The sequence below is a fragment of the Lissotriton vulgaris genome, chromosome 5 (genome assembly GCF_964263255.1).
Source record: "Lissotriton vulgaris chromosome 5, aLisVul1.2, whole genome shotgun sequence".
Lineage (NCBI taxonomy): Eukaryota > Metazoa > Chordata > Amphibia > Caudata > Salamandridae > Lissotriton > Lissotriton vulgaris.
Window position 1 is genome coordinate 36,364,304 of NC_141693.1, and position 22,014 is coordinate 36,386,317.

A 22,014-nucleotide genomic window follows, 5' to 3' on the forward strand; every position below is an offset into this window, starting at 1 on the left:
ATTAGCATTTAAAAAACCTATTAAATTCACAGAAAAAACCATAGGTTTCACACCAGTTATAGTTAGCTGGAAATTTTACTGCCAGAAAACCATTGAAATTCCCACGTTATAGTTAGTTGGACTCACTATAACTTGCGCGTGTAATGCACTGCTGATGACGTCACATATTACATCACTCATGACACGGTCAGTGACATCACTCATGACATCACTGATGACACCATCTTTGTGACAGAGTGACAGACCTCCTTTCAGTGTAATGTAACCCTTAAAACACATATTCGAAAATAGAAATTAACATTTTCAAAAAAATGGAGATATCCATACCAGTTACAACAACCAATTCAGTAATACCACCATCTATATATACATCCACTCATTCACCAACAGTTCTATATAGTCACTCATACATATACTCACTCATCATATGTAGTGATACACCTATACAACTTGTTACACACCGACAGTCATCCAAAAGTTACTCACACACATATTCACACATGCAAATAAACTATTGAACATTCATTTATTTGCATATACAACTATACACACACTACCACCTTACTTCTAAGAAAACTTACACATACTTACTCTCTTAAACAATCACTTATAGAAAAACATACTTATTTAAACAGGAACTCTTACAATCTCACATATACTCACTTATAATCATCAATACTCACATACACTAGATTAAAACATATGTCGTTAATGATAAAGACACTAGTGAGACAGTCATTCACTCACTAACACACCCATACACTCCTGCACATATGCTGTCTTCAAAACACATACAAACAGTGAGTCAGTCATTGATGCATCTATGTGCTAAGTAATACCCCCACCAAACCATACAGACACTCATACTGATACTAAAAAACATCTAATAATCCATATACACACATGTAGCTACTCACCAACCCATGCAGCCACTTATACACAAAGTGAAACACTGATATAAACATTTAAATATTTAAACAATACTCGCTAATATATGTATTCACTAAGATACGCTTAATAAGCCAGTTAACCAATCAATTTTTTTTTTAAAACATCCATTAAGACACTTATTTAAACATGTATTCTTCCATCGACCTTTACATATACATATATAAAACATATTTATTTTACAGAAAGACACTCATTCACTGGATGGTGTCATCAGTGATGTCATGAGTGATGTCACTGACCATGTCATGAGTGATGTAATCTGTGACGTCATCAGCGGTGCATTGCAGGCGCGCAAGTTATAGTGAGTCAAACTAACTATAACGTGAGAATTTCAATGGTTTTATGTCAGTAAAATTTCCAGCTTTCTTTTCATACGACATGAAATGAAATGAAATGAAAAATTCCACTTATATAGCGCATAACTGCCCGGAGGCCTCGCAGCGCTAGTGACTGATTACTGTGTTCGACTGCAGGGCAGAGTTAGTACGCTTTTGAGAACAGGTAGGTTTTTAAGTCTCTCCTAAATGACATCAGATTGTCGTTTTGTCTAAGGGATAGGGGCAGGGAATTCCATGCCTTCGCTGCTGAGTAAGTAAATGAACGGCCACCCCAGCGGGCTTTCTTGATTTTTGCCGTAGTTGCCAAATGCAAAGAAGCCGAACGAAGAGTTCTAGGCGGCGCATAAGGCAGTACTAGGGGGAACAGCACTGCCGGGCCAGTTTGATGAAAGGATTTGTGCAGAATGCACATGGCCTTGAACAATGTTCTTGCAGCCACTGGGAGCCAATGAAGCTCCTTTAGGCCTGTTCTCGCTGACTGCCAACGAGGGATGTTAAACAGTAAGCGCGCGGCACAGTTTTGAGTGACTTGGAGTTTTTTTGTCACTGATGCCGGAGCCCCTAGATATAAAACATTTCCATAATCCAGGCGGGAGAGTATCAGGGCCTGTACCATGACCCTTCTCGCCTGGAATGGAAGTAAGGGGAGCACTTTCCTGAGCATTTTCATTAGCCCCACGCATACGAAGGCTGTTTTTGTGGCTTGAACCGAGAAATCCAGTGCTCCATCCAGCCAGATTCCCAGACTCTTTATCTGGTCCTTTGGGGGAGGAGGGGTGCCGAGACACGAAGGCCAATTCAACGACAGGAAGGTAGGAGAAGGGTTACCTAGTAACATGATCTCAGTCTTCTCCCCGTTGAGTTTGAGATGGGAGAGTTGCATCCACTCAGCAACAGCCTCTAGACACGGACCCTGTTTGTTAGACGAACCCTCCTTGTGGTCCAGAGAGACCACAAGTTGGGTATCGTCAGCGTAGGTGACAATCCGCACACCGTAAGGGAGAACTATCTTCTCTAGAGGCTGCATATAGACATTAAATAATGTGGGGCTCAGGGAGGAGCCCTGAGGAACCCCACAGCTGAGCGGATGCTTAGATGATACCACCTCGCCCTCAAAGACCTGGAAAAAGCGTTCCTCTAAAAAAGATGTTCAGCCACTTCAGGGCCGCGCCCGACACCCCCATGCCCTTCAAACGATGTAATAGGGTGGCATGGTTAACAGTGTCAAACGCGGCACTGAGGTCCAACAGTATGATAGCAGTTTTTCCACCTTGTCCATTATTGCTCTGGCCGCCTCTGTGACCGCCAGAAGGGCGGTCTCAGTGCCATGCTGAGGACGGAACCCTGTTTGGGAGACCTGTAGAAGTTTGTTGGACTCCAAGTAGTCCCCTAATGTTTTATTGATATGTCTCTCCAACAACTTACTCAACCACGGAAGCAGCGAGATAGGGCGGAAATTGGATAAGTTGTTGGAATCCAAGTTCGTTTTTTTTCAGCAAAGCCCTCACACGCGCACACTTCCACATAGAAGGGACTGAGTTGGAGGTAATGGAGGTATTCAAAACCTCCAGCAAAGACGGGCGAATGGCGTCCATTGCTTTCACTAGGGTCTGGGGCGGGGCTGGGTCGTTAGGAGATCCTGAGGTGACCTTCTGGACCAAAGTATCTAAAGCATTAGAATCCAGGAGTGGAAACGTGACCAGAGAGCATGATACATGCGAGTCTGAGACAGAAGGAGAGAATATGCCATCGCCATTTGTCGCAAATTGGGAGTAAATGGCCTGAATCTTCTGAGAAAAGAAGGTGGCGAGATCCTCACAGCGGGCCTGTAAATCCTCTGATGGTGGTCTTTCAGATGGAGGGGATATCAAGGATTTAGCAATTTTAAAAATTTCCCGCGGGGAGTTGGCCGCCATGCTAATTTTAGTTTCATAAAACTCAGCTTGAGCAAGTTTTATCTGGCTCTTATAGTGACTTATTGCTGATCTGTAAGGTATAGCATCTACGTGTTTCGGGAGTTCAAGCTCCTTTGTTCACGATGCTTAGCAGCCATATTAAACAGGTTAAAATACACAACACAGTGGTAATAGAGAGCGATGAGGGACATCGGATATAAGGTACAACATTCCCTATATATATATATATATATATAAATTATCTACTGGCGGTCGCCAGTAGGTAGTTATAGTTAGGACCTATTTTCCATAGGAAATCCTCAACATTCTATTTGGAATAACTTTGGCGTGTGTTGATGAATCGTCACAGCATTTTTAAAACTGGTTGTGCGCTCCGTTCCGCTCCTATCCTAAAAGTCTTGAGATGATTCCCAGGGGGGGACAGAAAATGCCCACTAGCACCAGGGATTTTGTTTTTAGCTTTTAGGAAGCGACCCCTTGGGCAAGGGTTGCTTCCAGGTGGCCTCACACTTAACTTTTTGTTTTTCTGCCCCCCCTGGGTGCAAATCGGCCTGTTTTTCGGCCGTTTTGCCTCCAGGGGGGGCAGAAATTTCCCACTAGCACCAGGGATATTTGTTGGGGCACTGTGTTTCTTTTGGGAAGCGACCCCTTGGGTAAGGGTCGCTTCCAGGTGGCCATGATTGTGTTTTTTGTTTTTCTGTCCACCCTAGGTGCAAATCGGCCCGTTTTATTTGCCTTTTTGCCCCCGGGGGGGCAGAAAATACCCACTAGCACCAGGGAATTTAAATTTAGTTTTTAGGAAGCGACACCTTGGGCAAGAAGTACTGCTTGGCTGGCGGTGTGTGTGGAGTGGCACTTGGCTTGCAGTGTGCGTGAAGTGGTGTTTGGCTGGTGGAGTGGCGCTTGGCTGGATGGTGTGCGTGGAGTGGTACTTGGCTGTCTGTGCACGGAGTGCTGCTTGGCTGGCGGTGTGTGTGGAGGTGCGCATGGCTGGATGGTGTGCGTGGAGTGGTACTTGGCTGTCTGTGCACGGAGTGGTGCTTGGCTGGCAGTGTGCGTGGAGTGGTGCTTGGCTGGCGGTGTGCGTGGAGTGGCGCTTGGCTTGCAGTGTGCGTGGAGTGGCGCTTGGCTTGCAGTGTGCGTGGAGTGGTGCTTGGCTGGCGGTGTGTGTGGAGTGGCCCTTGGCTGGTGGTGTGCGTTGAGTGGTACTTGGCTGTCTGTGCACGGAGTGGTGCTTGGCTGGCGGTGTGTGTGGAGTGGCGTTTGGCTGGATGGTGTGCGTGGAGTGGTACTTGGCTGTCTGTGCACGGAGTGGTGCTTGGCTGGCGGTGTGCGTGGAGTGGTGCTTGGCTGGCGGTGTGCGTGGAGTGGCGCTTGGCTTGCAGTGTGCGTGGAGTGGCGCTTGGCTTGCAGTGTGCGTGGAGTGGCGCTTGGCTTGCAGTGTGCGTGGAGTGGTGCTCGGCTGGCGGTGTGCGTGGAGTGGCGCTTGGCTTGCAGTGTGCGTGGAGTGGCGCTTGGCTTGCAGTGTGCGTGGAGTGGTGCTTGGCTGGCGGTGTGTGTGGAGTGGCCCTTGGCTGTCGGTGTGCGCTGAGTGGTGTTTGGCTGGCGGTGTGCGTGGAGGGGTACTTGGCTATCTACGCACGGAGTGGTGCTTGGCTGGCGGTGTGTGTGGAGTGGCGCTTGGCTGGTGGTGTGTGTGGAGTGGCGCTTGGCTGGTGGTGTGTGTGGAGTGGCGCTTGGCTTGCAGTGTGCGTGGAGTGGTGTTTGGCTGGCGGTGTGTGTGGAGTGGCGTTTGGCTGGTGGTGTGCGTTGAGTGGTACTTTGCTGTCTGTGCACGGAGTGGTGCTTGGCTGGCGGTGTGCGTGGAGCGGTGCTTGGCTGGCGGTGAGTGGCGCTTGGCTTGCGGTGTGCGTGGAGTGGTGCTTGGCTGGCGGTGTGTGTGGAGTGGTACTTGGCTGTCGGTGTGCGCTGAGTGGTGCTTGGCTGGTGGTGTGTGTGGAGTGGTGCTTGGCTGGCGGTGTGTGTGGAGTGGCGCTTGGCTGGTGGTGTGTGTGGAGTGGCGCTTGGCTGGTGGTGTGTGTGGAGTGGCGCTTGGCTGGTGGTGTGTGTGGAGTGGCGCTTGGCTTGCGGTGTGCGTGGAGTGGCGCTTGGCTTGCAGTGTGCGTGGAGTGGTGCTTGGCTGGCGGTGTGCGTGGAGTGGTGCTTGGCTGGCGGTGTGTGTGGAGTGGCGCTTGGCTGGTGGTGTGTGTAGAGTGGTACTTGGCTGTCTGTGCACGGAGTGGTGCTTGGCTGGCGGTGTGTGTGGACTGGCGCTTGGCTGGATGGTGTGCGTGGAGTGGTACTTTGCTGTCTGTGCACGGAGTGGTGCTTGGCTGTCTGTGCACGGAGTGGTGCTTGGCTGGCGGTGTGTGTGGAGTGGCGCTTGGCTGGTGGTGTGTGTGGAGTGGCGCTTGGCTGGTGGTGTGTGTGGAGTGGCGCTTGGCTGGTGGTGTGTGTGGAGTGGCGCTTGGCTGGTGGTGTGTGTGGAGTGGCACTTGGCTTGCAGTGTGCGTGAAGTGGTGTTTGGCTGGTGGAGTGGCGCTTGGCTGGATGGTGTGCGTGGAGTGGTACTTGGCTGTCTGTGCACGGAGTGCTGCTTGGCTGGCGGTGTGTGTGGAGGTGCGCATGGCTGGATGGTGTGCGTGGAGTGGTACTTGGCTGTCTGTGCACGGAGTGGTGCTTGGCTGGCAGTGTGCGTGGAGTGGTGCTTGGCTGGCGGTGTGCGTGGAGTGGCGCTTGGCTTGCAGTGTGCGTGGAGTGGCGCTTGGCTTGCAGTGTGCGTGGAGTGGTGCTTGGCTGGCGGTGTGTGTGGAGTGGCCCTTGGCTGGTGGTGTGCCTTGAGTGGTACTTGGCTGTCTGTGCACGGAGCGGTGCTTGGCTGGCGGTGTGTGTGGAGTGGCGTTTGGCTGGATGGTGTGCGTGGAGTGGTACTTGGCTGTCTGTGCACGGAGTGGTGCTTGGCTGGCGGTGTGCGTGGAGTGGTGCTTGGCTGGCGGTGTGCGTGGAGTGGCGCTTGGCTTGCAGTGTGCGTGGAGTGGCGCTTGGCTTGCAGTGTGCGTGGAGTGGCGCTTGGCTTGCAGTGTGCGTGGAGTGGTGCTCGGCTGGCGATGTGCGTGGAGTGGCGCTTGGCTTGCAGTGTGCGTGGAGTGGCGCTTGGCTTGCAGTGTGCGTGGAGTGGTGCTTGGCTGGCGGTGTGTGTGGAGTGGCCCTTGGCTGTCGGTGTGCGCTGAGTGGTGTTTGGCTGGCGGTGTGCGTGGAGGGGTACTTGGCTATCTACGCACGGAGTGGTGCTTGGCTGGCGGTGTGTGTGGAGTGGCGCTTGGCTGGTGGTGTGTGTGGAGTGGCGCTTGGCTGGTGGTGTGTGTGGAGTGGCGCTTGGCTTGCAGTGTGCGTGGAGTGGTGTTTGGCTGGCGGTGTGTGTGGAGTGGCGTTTGGCTGGTGGTGTGCGTTGAGTGGTACTTTGCTGTCTGTGCACGGAGTGGTGCTTGGCTGGCGGTGTGCGTGGAGCGGTGCTTGGCTGGCGGTGAGTGGCGCTTGGCTTGCGGTGTGCGTGGAGTGGTGCTTGGCAGGCGGTGTGTGTGGAGTGGTACTTGGCTGTCGGTGTGCGCTGAGTGGTGCTTGGCTGGTGGTGTGTGTGGAGTGGTGCTTGGCTGGCGGTGTGTGTGGAGTGGCGCTTGGCTGGTGGTGTGTGTGGAGTGGCGCTTGGCTGGTGGTGTGTGTGGAGTGGCGCTTGGCTTGTGGTGTGCGTGGAGTGGCGCTTGGCTTGCAGTGTGCGTGGAGTAGTGCTTGGCTGGCGGTGTGCGTGGAGTGGTGCTTGGCTGGCGGTGTGTGTGGAGTGGCGCTTGGCTGGTGGTGTGTGTAGAGTGGTACTTGGCTGTCTGTGAACGGAGTGGTGCTTGGCTGGCGGTGTGTGTGGACTGGCGCTTGGCTGGATGGTGTGCGTGGAGTGGTACTTTGCTGTCTGTGCACGGAGTGGTGCTTGGCTGTCTGTGCACGGAGTGGTGCTTGGCTGGCGGTGTGTGTGGAGTGGCGCTTGGCTGGTGGTGTGTGGGAGTGGCGCTTGGCTGGTGGTGTGTGTGGAGTGGCGCTTGGCTGGTGGTGTGTGTGGAGTGGTGCTTGGCTGGCGGTGTGTGTGGAGTGGCGCTTGGCTGGTGGTGTGTGTTGAGTGGTACTTGGCTGTCTGTGCACGGAGTGGTGCTTGGCTGGCGGTGTGTGTGGAGTGGCGCTTGGCTGGATGGTGTGCATGGAGTGGTACTTTGCTGTCTGTGCACGGAGTGGTACTTGGCTGTCTGTGCACTGAGTGGTGCTTGGCTGGCGGTGTGTGTAGAGTGGCGCTTGGCTGGATGGTGTGCGTGGAGTGGTACTTTGCTGTCTGTGCACGGAGTGGTGCTTGGCTTGCGGTGTGCGTGGAGTGGCGCTTGGCTTGCAGTGTGCGTGGAGTGGTGCTTGGCTGGCGGTGTGCGTGGAGTGGTGCTTGGCTGGCGGTGTGCGTGGAGTGGCGCTTGGCTTGCAGTGTGCGTGGAGTGGCGCTTGGCTTGCAGTGTGCGTGGAGTGGTGCTTGGCTGGTGGTGTGTGTGGAGTGGCCCTTGGCTGTCGGTGTGCGCTGAGTGGTGTTTGGGTGGCGGTGTGCGTGGAGGGGTACTTGGCTATCTACGCACGGAGTGGTGCTTGGCTGGCGGTGTGTGTGGAGTGGCGCTTGGCTGGTGGTGTGTGTGGAGTGGCGCTTGGCTGGTGGTGTGTGTGGAGTGGCGCTTGGCTTGCAGTGTGCGTGGAGTGGTGTTTGGCTGGCGGTGTGTGTGGAGTGGCGTTTGGCTGGTGGTGTGCGTTGAGTGGTACTTTGCTGTCTGTGCACGGAGTGGTGCTTGGCTGGCGGTGTGCGTGGAGCGGTGCTTGGCTGGCGGTGAGTGGCGCTTGGCTTGCGGTGTGCGTGGAGTGGTGCTTGGCTGGCGGTGTGTGTGGAGTGGTACTTGGCTGTCGGTGTGCGCTGAGTGGTGCTTGGCTGGTGGTGTGTGTGGAGTGGTGCTTGGCTGGCGGTGTGTGTGGAGTGGCGCTTGGCTGGTGGTGTGTGTGGAGTGGCGCTTGGCTGGTGGTGTGTGTGGAGTGGCGCTTGGTTTGCGGTGTGCGTGGAGTGGCGCTTGGCTTGCAGTGTGCGTGGAGTGGTGCTTGGCTGGCGGTGTGCGTGGAGTGGTGCTTGGCTGGCGGTGTGCGTGGAGTGGTGCTTGGCTGGCGGTGTGTGTGGAGTGGCGCTTGGCTGGTGGTGTGTGTAGAGTGGTACTTGGCTGTCTGTGCACGGAGTGGTGCTTGGCTGGCGGTGTGTGTGGACTGGCGCTTGGCTGGATGGTGTGCGTGGAGTGGTACTTTGCTGTCTGTGCACGGAGTGGTGCTTGGCTGTCTGTGCACGGAGTTGTGCTTGGCTGGCGGTGTGTGTGGAGTGGCGCTTGGCTGGGGGTGTGTGTGGAGTGGCGCTTGGCTGGTGGTGTGTGTGGAGTGGCGCTTGGCTGGTGGTGTGTGTGGAGTGGCGCTTGGCTGGTGGTGTGTGTGGATTGGCGCTTGGCTGGTGGTGTGTGTGGAGTGGCGCTTGGCTTGCGGTGTGCGTGGAGTGGCGCTTGGCTTGCAGTGTGCGTGGAGTGGTGCTTGGCTGGCGGTGTGTGTGGAGTGGCGCTTGGCTGGTGGTGTGTGTGGAGTGGCGCTTGGCTGGTGGTGTGTGTGGAGTGGCGCTTGGCTTGCAGTGTGCGTGGAGTGGTGTTTGGCTGGCGGTGTGTGTGGAGTGGCGTTTGGCTGGTGGTGTGCGTTGAGTGGTACTTTGCTGTCTGTGCACGGAGTGGTGCTTGGCTGGCGGTGTGCGTGGAGCGGTGCTTGGCTGGCGGTGAGTGGCGCTTGGCTTGCGGTGTGCGTGGAGTGGTGCTTGGCTGGCGGTGTGTGTGGAGTGGTACTTGGCTGTCGGTGTGCGCTGAGTGGTGCTTGGCTGGTGGTGTGTGTGGAGTGGTGCTTGGCTGGCGGTGTGTGTGGAGTGGCGTATGGCTGGTGGTGTGTGTGGAGTGGCGCTTGGCTGGTGGTGTGTGTGGAGTGGCGCTTGGCTTGCGGTGTGCGTGGAGTGGCGCTTGGCTTGCAGTGTGCGTGGAGTGGTGCTTGGCTGGCGGTATGCGTGGAGTGGTGCTTGGCTGGCGGTGTGCGTGGAGTGGTGCTTGGCTGGCGGTGTGTGTGGAGTGACGCTTGGCTGGTGGTGTGTGTAGAGTGGTTCTGAGGTTCCGTGACGGTTCCGTGACGACTTGAACCCGTGTTTTCAAGTTTGTCGGAAATACATAAAATTGGTATCAGTGAACCGCAAATGATCCATTTAGTATATCCTAGTGTTTTCGCTACGCTACGAGCAAGAGCACTCCTTCCACTGACACATTTCTGATCTACCCACGGCATCCATCTTAGATCATGGCCGCCATTTTGTGTTTCCTTGCCCTCACATATGCAATAGCCTCTGATCACTTCATTCACTCCACTTTGATTAAGGACACGTAGCTTTAGCCGGAGATTCACCTCGTACATGACACGTGCACCTTAAACCAAATCACGCTGTAGCTGCATGACTCGACAAAGGCTGCCTCCTCTGCCCGAGGCCAGTCCTGCCAAACTGGTCTTCGTGTCCATTGTACCTGATCATGATTAGGCGGCCGAAGCCGGTAGCCTTGCCCATTTACAACCCACAAACATCTCTTATCCCGCTTTTCTATCTTCTGCACCTGGCTCTGCTCCTTTCCTTCTGGGCCTTTATTAGGGGGAGGTAACGAACTTTACGATGAGGCGGTCCGGCTCTTGAATACAATATTGACAAGGGATTGTGATGGACTGGTGGGAACCCCTCTTCGTGATGTTTGGTATCAGATATTATCGACAGTTCCTGCGTACGCCAAATATTTATTGTTTAGAGACACAAAGGTTTGGGAATGTACCGACATGTGAAATATTTGCCTAGAGCACAATTTTTAGTATATAAGGAGCAACCCTCAATGTACAAATCGAACAGGCTCCTGGTTACTGCCCGTGTGTAGTATCTATGACTTCTGTGTCCCTGCAGTAATAAACCTTTGGTCTTTGACGCCACCATCGAGAAGCCCGTGTTTCTGTTCATTTGTGCACCAAGGCAGGTGGGACTCCGGGGTCTTTGGGTGTTGTACCCTGACACCTCTGGACGGAACCAAAAAGTCCAGAACTCCAATTGGCGCCCAACGTGGGGCGACGTCATTCGGTACCGGTCCAAAAGCCTGAAGAGTTCGAGAAGCTTCGTGTGAAGATTCCTGAGGGAGGCGCCCCACTTCATCGATCCCGGCATATCGCAAAAGTGGCCCTGAAGTTCTCTTCCACGAGGGTTCCCGTTCAGGACGGCTGCAGTGGGCCGTTGCCTTGACCGTCGCCCTGTCTTGGACCCGAAGTGGTGCAGTCCTTAGTACGGCGAAACGTGACGGGTTTCTCCTTGGTGACGTCTTCAGTGACTCAGTTAAGTATTTAGTAATAGCTAGCTGGTTACTTTTGTGAGGATTGTTAAAAATCCTTGATCGGTTCTTGGTTTGGATTGGTTTTGTCAGATTATCATTGGTTGATCTAATTACGATAATCTATTTGGTTTAGTTTTGGGTATCGATACATCAGTTCGTTTTTGGTAGGCCTAAGTTCTTGGTTCAAGTGCACAAATTTGTTTCGTGTTTGTTTGTTTTGTGTTCCGGACTGAAAATGGTAAGTCGGAAAATGTTGTCTTGTTTTAGTTGCAACAGTGACTCACAATTAGAGGACTCTTGTCTGGTTCCTCCGATTGGGACTCCCCTATATGATTTATACTGTAAGTATGGTGTGGGTCCTATAACTTATAATGAGATATGGGTCCGTTATTGTAAGAAGGATGGTGTCCTTAGTTGGCCACTGCATGGTAGTTTTGAACAAGAGATTCTCGACAACTTAGAAGCGAAATTGTTTAGGAAGAAAGCCCGGCCGGCAATGTTTGACTCTTTTCGTTATTGGCGGAAAGAATCCAAACAGAGAGAAATGAAAAGGTTGAAGAAAGAGCAAAAAGAACAAGAAGAATTAACTCTAGAGCAAGCGACTAAACAGTTGCAGGCTAACGAGTGTGAGAAGGCCATAGATGTAGCCATTAGAGAGCATAACTTAGCGATTGACAAGTGCTATCCTGCCTTGCCATCGAAAATGGCTAAGATACTGGAGGATTCCGAAAACGATCCTCTGCTATCTTATCTGTTACGGTCACCTCCACCGTATGCACAAGGTGCTACGGCTCCACTCATCCCGAATGTTCAATTGCCGGTTGCTGGACAACCTGGTGTTCCTGCTCCTGTTCCTCAGAATCAAGTTCCTATACTTCCTGTGGTGAATGTAAATGTTCCTACAGCTCCTCCTCTTCCCACACTGCCAGCTCCTATACCTATCTCTGTACCTACTGTTCCTCAAACTATTTTCCTCGATACTCCTACTGTTTCGTCATCTATTCCTACCTCTACTGCATTCTCTATGTCTGCGAGTGTACTAACTCCACTTTCTGTTCGTCGAAGAATCACTGATTCTGTTACTAATATGCTGTCTCCTATATATAAAACCTTGATTAAGACTCCTACTCCTGACTCTGTTCAGAGACGGAGTCAGCTTCCAAGTACTGAGGAACGGGGAGTTTTAGACTCCACGGCTCTCAGATGGATTTCGAAGGGTAGAAGATATAGTACGAGAGATGTGTTAGAGACATTTATGCAATGGGGAGAGCCAACGCAACGGTACGTCTTTGATGAGATGTGCTCGTTGTTACGTGAAGAGATAGAAGAAGACGATGTCGAATCAGATTTGGAAGATTTAATTAAGGTTCAAAAAGAGTTTGCTGCTGGTATGATAGTGGGTGAGAATATAAAGCAAGCGGTGGAACTCATTTTAAGTTTTAGGAGTGATCCATCTCTTCGTTCACCGAGAGATTTAGAAAAAGGTAAAGTGAAGCCAAGTCGCCAATATCCTATGAGGGAGGTTCCTCCAATTTGGCGCGAAGCAATACAACGTGATGATAATGCAGGAATTGCGGCTGCTCCAGCACAGTTCCAAAGAGTATGGATACATATTCCATGGAAGCGAGCAGAAGTGTTAGCAGTGAAACAGGCCTTGCCAGATCCACGTAAGAATCCAGCCGGATATTACAAGGAATTAACACAGACAGTTGAGGCTTGTATAATGAACTTAGCCGACATTGATATGTTGTTTGGTAATGTAGTTCCGCAACCAGTGTGGGCCAAAATTCGTAGAGAGGATCATCAAGTAGCTTTAGGTGGTGATTGGGCAGCTATCACTGCAGCAGATGCTCAACAAATAGGTGGTGCGAAACCCGAACCTCTAATTGCTAATCTGCCAGGTAGAATAATTGATCTAATGAAGACTCTGATGCCAGCATTGCGTGTTAATTGGGACAAGTTGTCAGCGTGTAGACAGAAGAAAGACGAAAGCGTCTCGGACTTCTTCACGAGATTCGAAGAGACTTTTGTAGATCATAGTGGTCAGGATATGAGCACAGAAGGGGGACAAAGACTCTTTGTCGATAAATTTGTGCATAATTTGTTACCTGAATTATGCAATAAATTGAAAGACTCAGAAAGTGCGTGGGCTGTATCTACGACAGCGCAAATACTTGCGACTGCACAGTACTACGAAAATAGGGATAAAGAGGAAAAGGAGAAATCAGAGAAGAAAACGAAAGATTTAAAAACTAAAGTTCTTTTGCAGCAGGCGTATCCGCCTCGTACGAATCAGACTAATACGCAGCAAAACTCATATCAAAGGACAGATTATAGTACATCAAGGCCTCAATATCAATGGAATCAGTGCGCGTACTGCAAGAAAGAGGGTCACTATAAAAATGAATGTCCGATCTTAGCGCAAAATAATGCAGCAGCAGCTCAGAGAGGTCGTGGTGGTTTTGTGCAGAATTCTAGAGGACGAGGACGAGGTGCTATGCCTCCACAAACGAATGATCGTCCCTCCAATCACTTTGATCAACGAAATGGACAATCTGTTCAGCAAAATAGATCTCAACAATATCTTGTTGAAGACTATTGTGAAGTAGATGAGGGTTTTCAACAAAATGGGTACTAGGACAGCCATGGACAGAGAGAGGGAGTAGTATCAGTTCCAGTGGATCAGAGTGGGCCTTATGTCGCAGTAGCAACATCAGGTGTAGTCGAACCGTTTCTGTTGGATACTGGTGCCGCGAAAAGTTCTATCATGCATGCGAAACTCCCTGGCGCACCTTTGTCTGGCTCAACAAATGTTTCCGTAGGTTTTTCAGGCGCCCCTGTGTACAACCCGATATCTGGTCCTTTGTCTATTTCTGTTGGACCGTGTCAATTAAAAGCACCCCTGATTTTGACGACAGGTTGTAATGAAAATCTGCTTGGTTTAGATTTGTTAAAACGACTATATGCGACATTGTACTGTTCTCCGGAAGGAGTACAGCTTACACTGGGCAAAAATATCACCTCTCCGATGTACTTGTCAATGGACGCACTCCCGCCGGAGCTACGTTCACTCCCTGATTCTCTTTGGGCGACTGGTCCCAACGATGTAGGTCTACTAGAAATTCCACCGTATGTAGTAACTTTGAAAGCGAATGTAAAATTTCCAAGAATTCCTCAATATAAAATCTCGAGTGAAGGAGAACGTGCACTTTTACTGATTGTGCAAGATTTGATTAAGAAAGGTGTGGTTGAAGAAACGCGAGGAAATGTCTGTAACAGTCCTGTATTGCCGATCTTGAAACGAACTGATCCTACAAAGCCTCCAGTTTATAGGTTTGTCATAGACCTTAGAGAAGTTAATAAGATTGTAATTCCGCAGTTTCCTGTAGTGCCAGACATTACTGCCTTGTTAACATTGATTCCTGCCACAGCTACGTGGTTCTCAGTTATAGACCTTAAGAATGCCTTTTTCAGCATTCCGATAGCTGAAGAAAGTAGGGATATTTTCGGCTTCTGTTTAGGAGGTCGCAGTTTCAGATTTAAACGCGCTCCACAAGGCTATTGTGAAAGTCCATCCATTTACAGTCAAGCTTTAAAAAGTCAGCTAGATTCTTTTGTCCTTCCTCCAGGTTCTGCCCTAGTACAGTACGTAGACGATCTTTTAGTGGCTGCCGATGACAAGGAAACTTGCAAAGCAGCTACAATTTCACTATTGCATCATTTGTCTAATTTGAATCATAAGGTGTCCCCTTCCAAAATGCAATATTGTTGCCAAGAAGTAACCTACCTAGGTCACCTCTTATCAAAGGAGGGAAGGAAGTTGACCCCAGAAAGAATAAAAGCAATTACGCAGATGAGTGTTCCACGCACACAGAGAGAAGTACGTGCCTTTCTAGGTATTACCTCCTACTGTAGGCAGTGGATTCCAAATTTTTCACTTTTAGCGAAACCATTGGTAGCCTTGACTGGGAAAAATGTTCCGAGTCCGGTGCCATGGTCTGATGAATGTCAAGAGAGTTTTACTGAATTACGAAAAGCACTGTGTTCAGCTCCTGTATTGGGTACACCTGATTATAGCAAGCCATTCACGCTCTGCGTTCACGAAAGAGAAGGTTGCGCGTTGAGTGTTCTGACACAGAAGTTTGGTGATAAACAACGCCCTTGTGCGTATTTCTCATCAACATTAGATCCGGTAGCTAGAGCGTTGCCTAGTTGTTTGAGGGCTACAGCGGCAGCTGCAGCTTCCATTCGACAATCTGCTGGTTTGGTGATGAACAATATGCTAGTGGTCATGGTTCCTCATGCAGTGGATACACTCATGAACCGAACGAAGACACAACACCTTACTAGTGCGAGATTATCTGGTTACGAGCTGACGTTATTAGCGAGTCATATTCAGATCAAAAGATGCAATGTATTGAATCCAGCAACATTGTTGCCGACTGATCAAGAGTCGAGTGATTCTGAGCCACATGACTGCTATTTCAAAACGGAGGAAGAGACAAAAGGTCGCATCGACTTGAGGGATACTCCCCTATCCGACCCGGATGGTACGCTGTATGTGGACGGGTCATGTTTTAAATTGGAGAATGGTGATGTGACTGCTGCCTACGCGGTAACGACTTTGAAGACGATTGTGGAGACTGCAAGAGTGAGTCAGAATTCTGCCCAAGCTGCAGAATTAATAGCTCTTACGAGAGCGTGTGTTTTAGCTGAGGGAAAGAGAGTGAATGTGTTTACAGATAGTCAGTACGCATTTGGCGTGGCCCATAGTTTTGGCCGGTTGTGGAGAGAAAGGGGTTTCATTACGTCCCATGGGACTAAGATTCAACATGGTCAGCTAGTTAACGACTTGTTGGAATCTCTAACCTTACCGACTGAAGTTGCGATTGTGAAGTGCAGTGCTCATAAAGCAATCACGGATGATGTTGGTCGGGGAAATGCCTTTGCTGATGAAACCGCTAAACAAACAGCTAGAGACACGATGAGTAGAATGTATGTTGCTACGTCTGCAAGATGGATTGCTGAGTCTGGAATGTGTGAGGACACTATGGAAAGTGTGAAAGAGATTCAGAAAGAAGCGACTGAGGAAGAGAAACGTGTATGGAGAGAAAGTACGGGCAAATTGGACTCGAATGGATGTTGGATCGATTTGACAGAACAGCAGCGTTGGATGTTGCCTGATGCGTATGTGCTTGCAGTAGTGACGATGGCGCATGGAGTGGCGCACATAAGTTCTAAAGGGATATGTAAGATGTTGGCTCCGGTCTGGAAGAATGAGGGAATCAGTAAATGTGCAGAGAGAGTGGTGAAAAATTGTATGGTGTGCTTGATGCATAATCCTGGCAAGGGAACTCCAACTCCAGCTGGTCATTTTGCTCCTCCTTCCTGTCCCTTTGAAGTGATTCAGTTAGACTTCATTCACATGGAACGCTGCAACAATTTAAAATACGTCCTGGTGGTAGTTTGTGCTTTTTCCAGGTGGATAGAAGCATACCCACTAAAGGACAACACTGCTCTATCTACTGCCAAAATTCTTCTAAAAGAATTTTTCCCTAGGTACGGAATGCCACGGATTGTATGGTCAGATAACGGAAGTGAGTTTATAGGGAAAGTTATGCAGAGTGTGTGTGCTGGTCTAGGATTGAAACAAAAATTCCATAGTGCAAACCATCCCCAGTCTGCTGGTTTAGTCGAGGGTTACAATGGCACCCTCAAGCTTAAAATAGCCAAAATACAAGCATCCACAGGTTTGGCTTGGCCAGACGCACTTCCTTTGGCTTTGTTATCAACGAGAGCAACAGTGCATTCTAGAATAGGGCTTTCTCCATATGAGATTGTGTTTGGCCGCCCAGCAAATATCTGGGGTGTGCCAAGGCCTAAAAAGTTTTGCTCCATTGAATATCCTATGTTAATAGACTACCTTTACGACTTGACTGCTAAATTAAGTCTTATTCATCAACAGGTCTTTGATGCTTTGCCAAAACCTCCGGAGAGTCCAGGGCATCAGCTGAAACCCGGCGACCACGTGGTGGTCAGAAATTTTGCGAGGACAAAGAATCTTCAGCCTCGCTACATCGGCCCCTTCCAGGTCCTGCTGGCGACGAGGACAGCTGTACGTGTTGCTGGTCGCAAGCACTGGATCCACGCTTCTCACGTAAAGCGTGTTCCACTGCCGCTGCCCTACGACGACTGGGTGAAGAAGGGAATTGGTGCCTCCGAATCTGAAATAACTCCGAAATTTGTCCCTTTCAGCGATGCCGATTTGATTACTGACACTTTGAAACGTGACTCTCCTCCTGAAAAGACTGCTTTGAACACTGAACATTTGTCTCCAGCATCAGAAGAAACTTTGCTATCTGCGAACTTAAACTCTGCAACAGCTGCTAGTGATACACTATTTTCCGATCAAACAGTACCAGCAAAGAAAAGATACAACCTTAGAAGCCATAAAAAGGACTAATAAAGCAGGCAACTGCATATTGTGATTTTGATATATACATATATATATTGAACTTTTGCTTTTCAGCCAGGAAGTTTGCTATTGTTTCTTGTTTTTAAAAATTGCCTTGCCGTCTGGGTAGCCGTAGGGTCGTGGCTGTGTGCCTAGTTTGAATTTGCAGGGGTCTGACACAAGGTCGATCTTTCTGTTAGTTCTGGGAACTCCCAGGGCTGACAGAGGCATTTTCATCTACGTACACATCATCAGTGGTCGCGAGCGGATTGTAGAAGATGGAACTTCCTGCGCTGCAACGAGAAAATGTGATTTACGTTCGCAGAAACAGACTTAATAGAATTCTTCACAGCAAATGTTTCTTGATGCAATGTGCCGTTACATTTTTGATTGTTTTAGCAACATTGGTGGGTGGAATTGTCTTTAGCATAAATTTGATTTTTGTGCCAGTTTCTACAGTGCCTCCCCTTGATCCAGCTATTTCTACTGTTTCTTCTATACACTCTTTTCACTCATTTCCAGAACATGAGCAAGCCCGACGCTCAGAATTCACCAACAACACTTTTGTACAGCTCTTACACCAACACCAACTGGTAGTTAACACTACAGACTGCTGGGTGTGTGGCTTGATACCTCACACTATGGATAAAGGTATTCCCTATTTGGTTTTGCCTTACAGCTATAATGGATCATTTCAGGCCTTCCAAACCATCTTTGCTTATGCCCTTGAAACCTATCCTCCACGTCCACCACGTTCCACTAAATATAACTCTGCCAACAAAGCCTTAGTCCAGGGAATTATTGACATGGTCAAGGACGTCAATAATACTCCATCTTACCCTAGAGACGAATTGCGAGTATATTTAAGTTGGAATACTTCAGAGTATCGCCTTAGTTTAGGAGAAAGCAAGGGTAAAAGCTCAACTCCAATCTGGGTCGTACCTCACCGAGGTCAGGTCTGTTTGCAAGGTAATGGGAGAAATCCGAGAGCTCAGCTAGGGAGGAGTGAGTGCGTAGAGACTTATGTGTTTCCGGCTAACTCTTCCCCTGCCTTCCTCACTGCTAGGGGTACCTACTTCATTTGTCGAGACAGAGCTTATACATGGTTGCCTGCCGACTTCTCAGGATCATGTTATATTGCTCGATTGTTGCCTCCGACATACACTGCTTCACCGGATTACCACAGAACAAGAGTAGCTAGAGGTGTTTTCAGCAAGGAAGATACCGCTGGTCAGGAAGCTGGAGACTTCTTCAAAGGCTTCCTTCCGTTCTGGGGGCCTATGGCCAATAGTAGAAACATACGTCAGCTAACACGGGTAGTTGAATCTACTATTACCGAAACTGCTGGTGCCCTTAGCAATCTGACAGCTGAGCTTCAGGCGGATAGACTCATGACATTGCAGAACCGTATGGTTCTAGATGTTATACTTGCAGATCGAGGTGGGGTATGCAGAATGATCCAATCGAGCTGCTGTGTCTTTATTCCTAATAATGCTCCAACAGTTTACGAGGCGATCTCTAAGTTGCACAAGATTTCGGACTCCATACATGTAGACAAGGGAAACTGGTCCTTCATGGAGTGGGTTTGGACTCTGATCTCAGCGTGGGGATGGAAGGTTCTAATGGTCATTGGTGTCATCTTAGTATTCCTATTCTCATGTTGTCTGATTATCCAGTGTGGTCCTGCTCTGTGTAGTCTTTGTGCTGCAACTTGTCTCAGAAAACCACCTGCGTTTGGAAAAAAGACACGAGAAAGGATGATGATACAACAGCATGTCACTGACCTGATGAGCATAGAACTAGATTCAGACATAGATTGAGTAATTGCCTATGTAAGGGCAAAAGGAGGGTCTGAGGTTCCGTGACGGTTCCGTGACGACTTGAACCCGTGTTTTCAAGTTTGTCGGAAATACATAAAATTGGTATCAGTGAACCGCAAATGATCCATTTAGTATATCCTAGTGTTTTCGCTACGCTACGAGCAAGAGCACTCCTTCCACTGACACATTTCTGATCTACCCACGGCATCCATCTTAGATCATGGCCGCCATTTTGTGTTTCCTTGCCCTCACATATGCAATAGCCTCTGATCACTTCATTCACTCCACTTTGATTAAGGACACGTAGCTTTAGCCGGAGATTCACCTCGTACATGACACGTGCACCTTAAACCAAATCACGCTGTAGCTGCATGACTCGACAAAGGCTGCCTCCTCTGCCCGAGGCCAGTCCTGCCAAACTGGTCTTCGTGTCCATTGTACCTGATCATGATTAGGCGGCCGAAGCCGGTAGCCTTGCCCATTTACAACCCACAAACATCTCTTATCCCGCTTTTCTATCTTCTGCACCTGGCTCTGCTCCTTTCCTTCTGGGCCTTTATTAGGGGGAGGTAACGAACTTTACGATGAGGCGGTCCGGCTCTTGAATACAATATTGACAAGGGATTGTGATGGACTGGTGGGAACCCCTCTTCGTGATGTTTGGTATCAGATATTATCGACAGTTCCTGCGTACGCCAAATATTTATTGTTTAGAGACACAAAGGTTTGGGAATGTACCGACATGTGAAATATTTGCCTAGAGCACAATTTTTAGTATATAAGGAGCAACCCTCAATGTACAAATCGAACAGGCTCCTGGTTACTGCCCGTGTGTAGTATCTATGACTTCTGTGTCCCTGCAGTAATAAACCTTTGGTCTTTGACGCCACCATCGAGAAGCCCGTGTTTCTGTTCATTTGTGCACCAAGGCAGGTGGGACTCCGGGGTCTTTGGGTGTTGTACCCTGACACCTCTGGACGGAACCAAAAAGTCCAGAACTCCAGTACTTGGCTGTCTGTGCACGGAGTGGTGCTTGGCTGGCGGTGTGTGTGGACTGGCGCTTGGCTGGATGGTGTGCGTGGAGTGGTACTTTGCTGTCTGTGCACGGAGTGGTGCTTGGCTGTCTGTGTACGGAGTGGTGCTTGGCTGGCGGTGTGTGTGGAGTGGCGCTTGGCTGGGGGTGTGTGTGGAGTGGCGCTTGGCTGGTGGTGTGTGTGGAGTGGCGCTTGGCTGGTGGTGTGTGTGGAGTGGCGCTTGGCTGGTGGTGTGTGTGGAGTGGCGCTTGGCTGGTGGTGTGTGTGGAGTGGCGCTTGGCTTGCGGTGTGCGTGGGGTGGCGCTTGGCTTGCAGTGTGCGTGGAGTGGTGCTTGGCTGGCGGTGTGTGTGGAGTGGCGCTTGGCTGGTGGTGTATGTTGAGTGGTACTTGGCTGTCTGTGCACGGAGTGGTGCTTGGCTGGCGGTGTGTGTGGAGTGGCGCTTGGCTGGATGGTGTGCATGGAGTGGTACTTTGCTGTCTGTGCACGGAGTGGTACTTGGCTGTCTGTGCACGGAATGGTGCTTGGCTGGCGGTGTGTGTAGAGTGGCACTTGGCTGGATGGTGTTCGTGGAGTGGTACTTTGCTGTCTGTGCACGGAGTGGCGCTTGGCTTGCGGTGTGCGTGGAGTGGCGCTTGGCTTGCAGTGTGCGTGGAGTGGTGCTTGGCTGGCGGTGTGCGTGGAGTGGTGCTTGGCTGGCGGTGTGTGTGGAGTGGCGCTTGGCTGGTGGTGTGTGTAGAGTGGTACTTGGCTGTCTGTGCACGGAGTGGTGCTTGGCTGGCGGTGTGTGTGGAGTGGCGCTTGGCTGGTGGTGTGTGTGGAGTGGCGCTTGGCTGGTGGTGTGTGTGGAGTGGCGCTTGGCTTGCAGTGTGCGTGGAGTGGTGTTTGGCTGGCGGTGTGTGTGGAGTGGCGTTTGGCTGGTGGTGTGCGTTGAGTGGTACTTTGCTGTCTGTGCACGGAGTGGTGCTTGGCTGGCGGTGTGCGTGGAGCGGTGCTTGGCTGGCGGTGAGTGGCACTTGGCTTGCGGTGTGCGTGGAGTGGTGCTTGGCTGGCGGTGTGTGTGGAGTGGTACTTGGCTGTCGGTGTGCGCTGAGTGGTGCTTGGCTGGTGGTGTGTGTGGAGTGGTGCTTGGCTGGCGGTGTGTGTGGAGTGGCGCTTGGCTGGTGGTGTGTGTGGAGTGGCGCTTGGCTGGTGGTGTGTGTGGAGTGGCGCTTGGCTGGTGGTGTGTGTGAAGTGGCGCTTGGCTTGCGGTGTGCGTGGAGTGGCGCTTGGCTTGCAGTGTGCGTGGAGTGGTGCTTGGCTGGCGGTGTGCGTGGAGTGGTGCTTGGCTGGCGGTGTGCGTGGAGTGGTGCTTGGCTGGCGGTGTGTGTAGAGTGGTACTTGGCTGTCTGTGCACGGAGTGGTGCTTGGCTGGCGGTGTGAGTGGACTGGCGCTTGGCTGGATGGTGTGCGTGGAGTGGTACTTTGCTGTCTGTGCACGGAGTGGTGCTTGGCTGTTCGTGCACGGAGTGGTGCTTGGCTGGCGGTGTGTGTGGAGTGGCGCTTGGCTGGGGGTGTGTGTGGAGTGGCGCTTGGCTGGTGGTGTGTGTGGAGTGGCGCTTGGCTGGTGGTGTGTGTGGAGTGGCGCTTGGCTGGTGGTGTGTGTGGAGTGGCGCTTGGCTGGTGGTGTGTGTGGAGTGGCGCTTGGCTGGTGGTGTGTGTGGAGTGGCGCTTGGCTGGTGGTGTGTGTGGAGTGGCGCTTGGCTGGTGGTGTGTGTGGAGTGGCGCTTGGCTTGCGGTGTGCGTGGAGTGGCGCTTGGCTTGCAGTGTGCGTGGAGTGGTGCTTGGCTGGCGGTGTGTGTGGAGTGGCGCTTGGCTGGTGGTGTGTGTGGAGTGGCGCTTGGCTGGTGGTGTGTGTGGAGTGGCGCTTGGCTTGCAGTGTGCGTGGAGTGGTGTTTGGCTGGCGGTGTGTGTGGAGTGGCGTTTGGCTGGTG

General features: G+C 50.9%; 1 protein-coding gene across 1 annotated transcript in view; it reads left to right on the top strand.

Moving 5' to 3' along the window:
- The window catches only part of LOC147710063 (NXPE family member 1-like), a 427,649-nt gene that overhangs the window by 172,444 nt on the left and 233,191 nt on the right, over nucleotides 1-22,014 (top strand). The gene's annotated exons all lie outside the window — the stretch shown is intronic.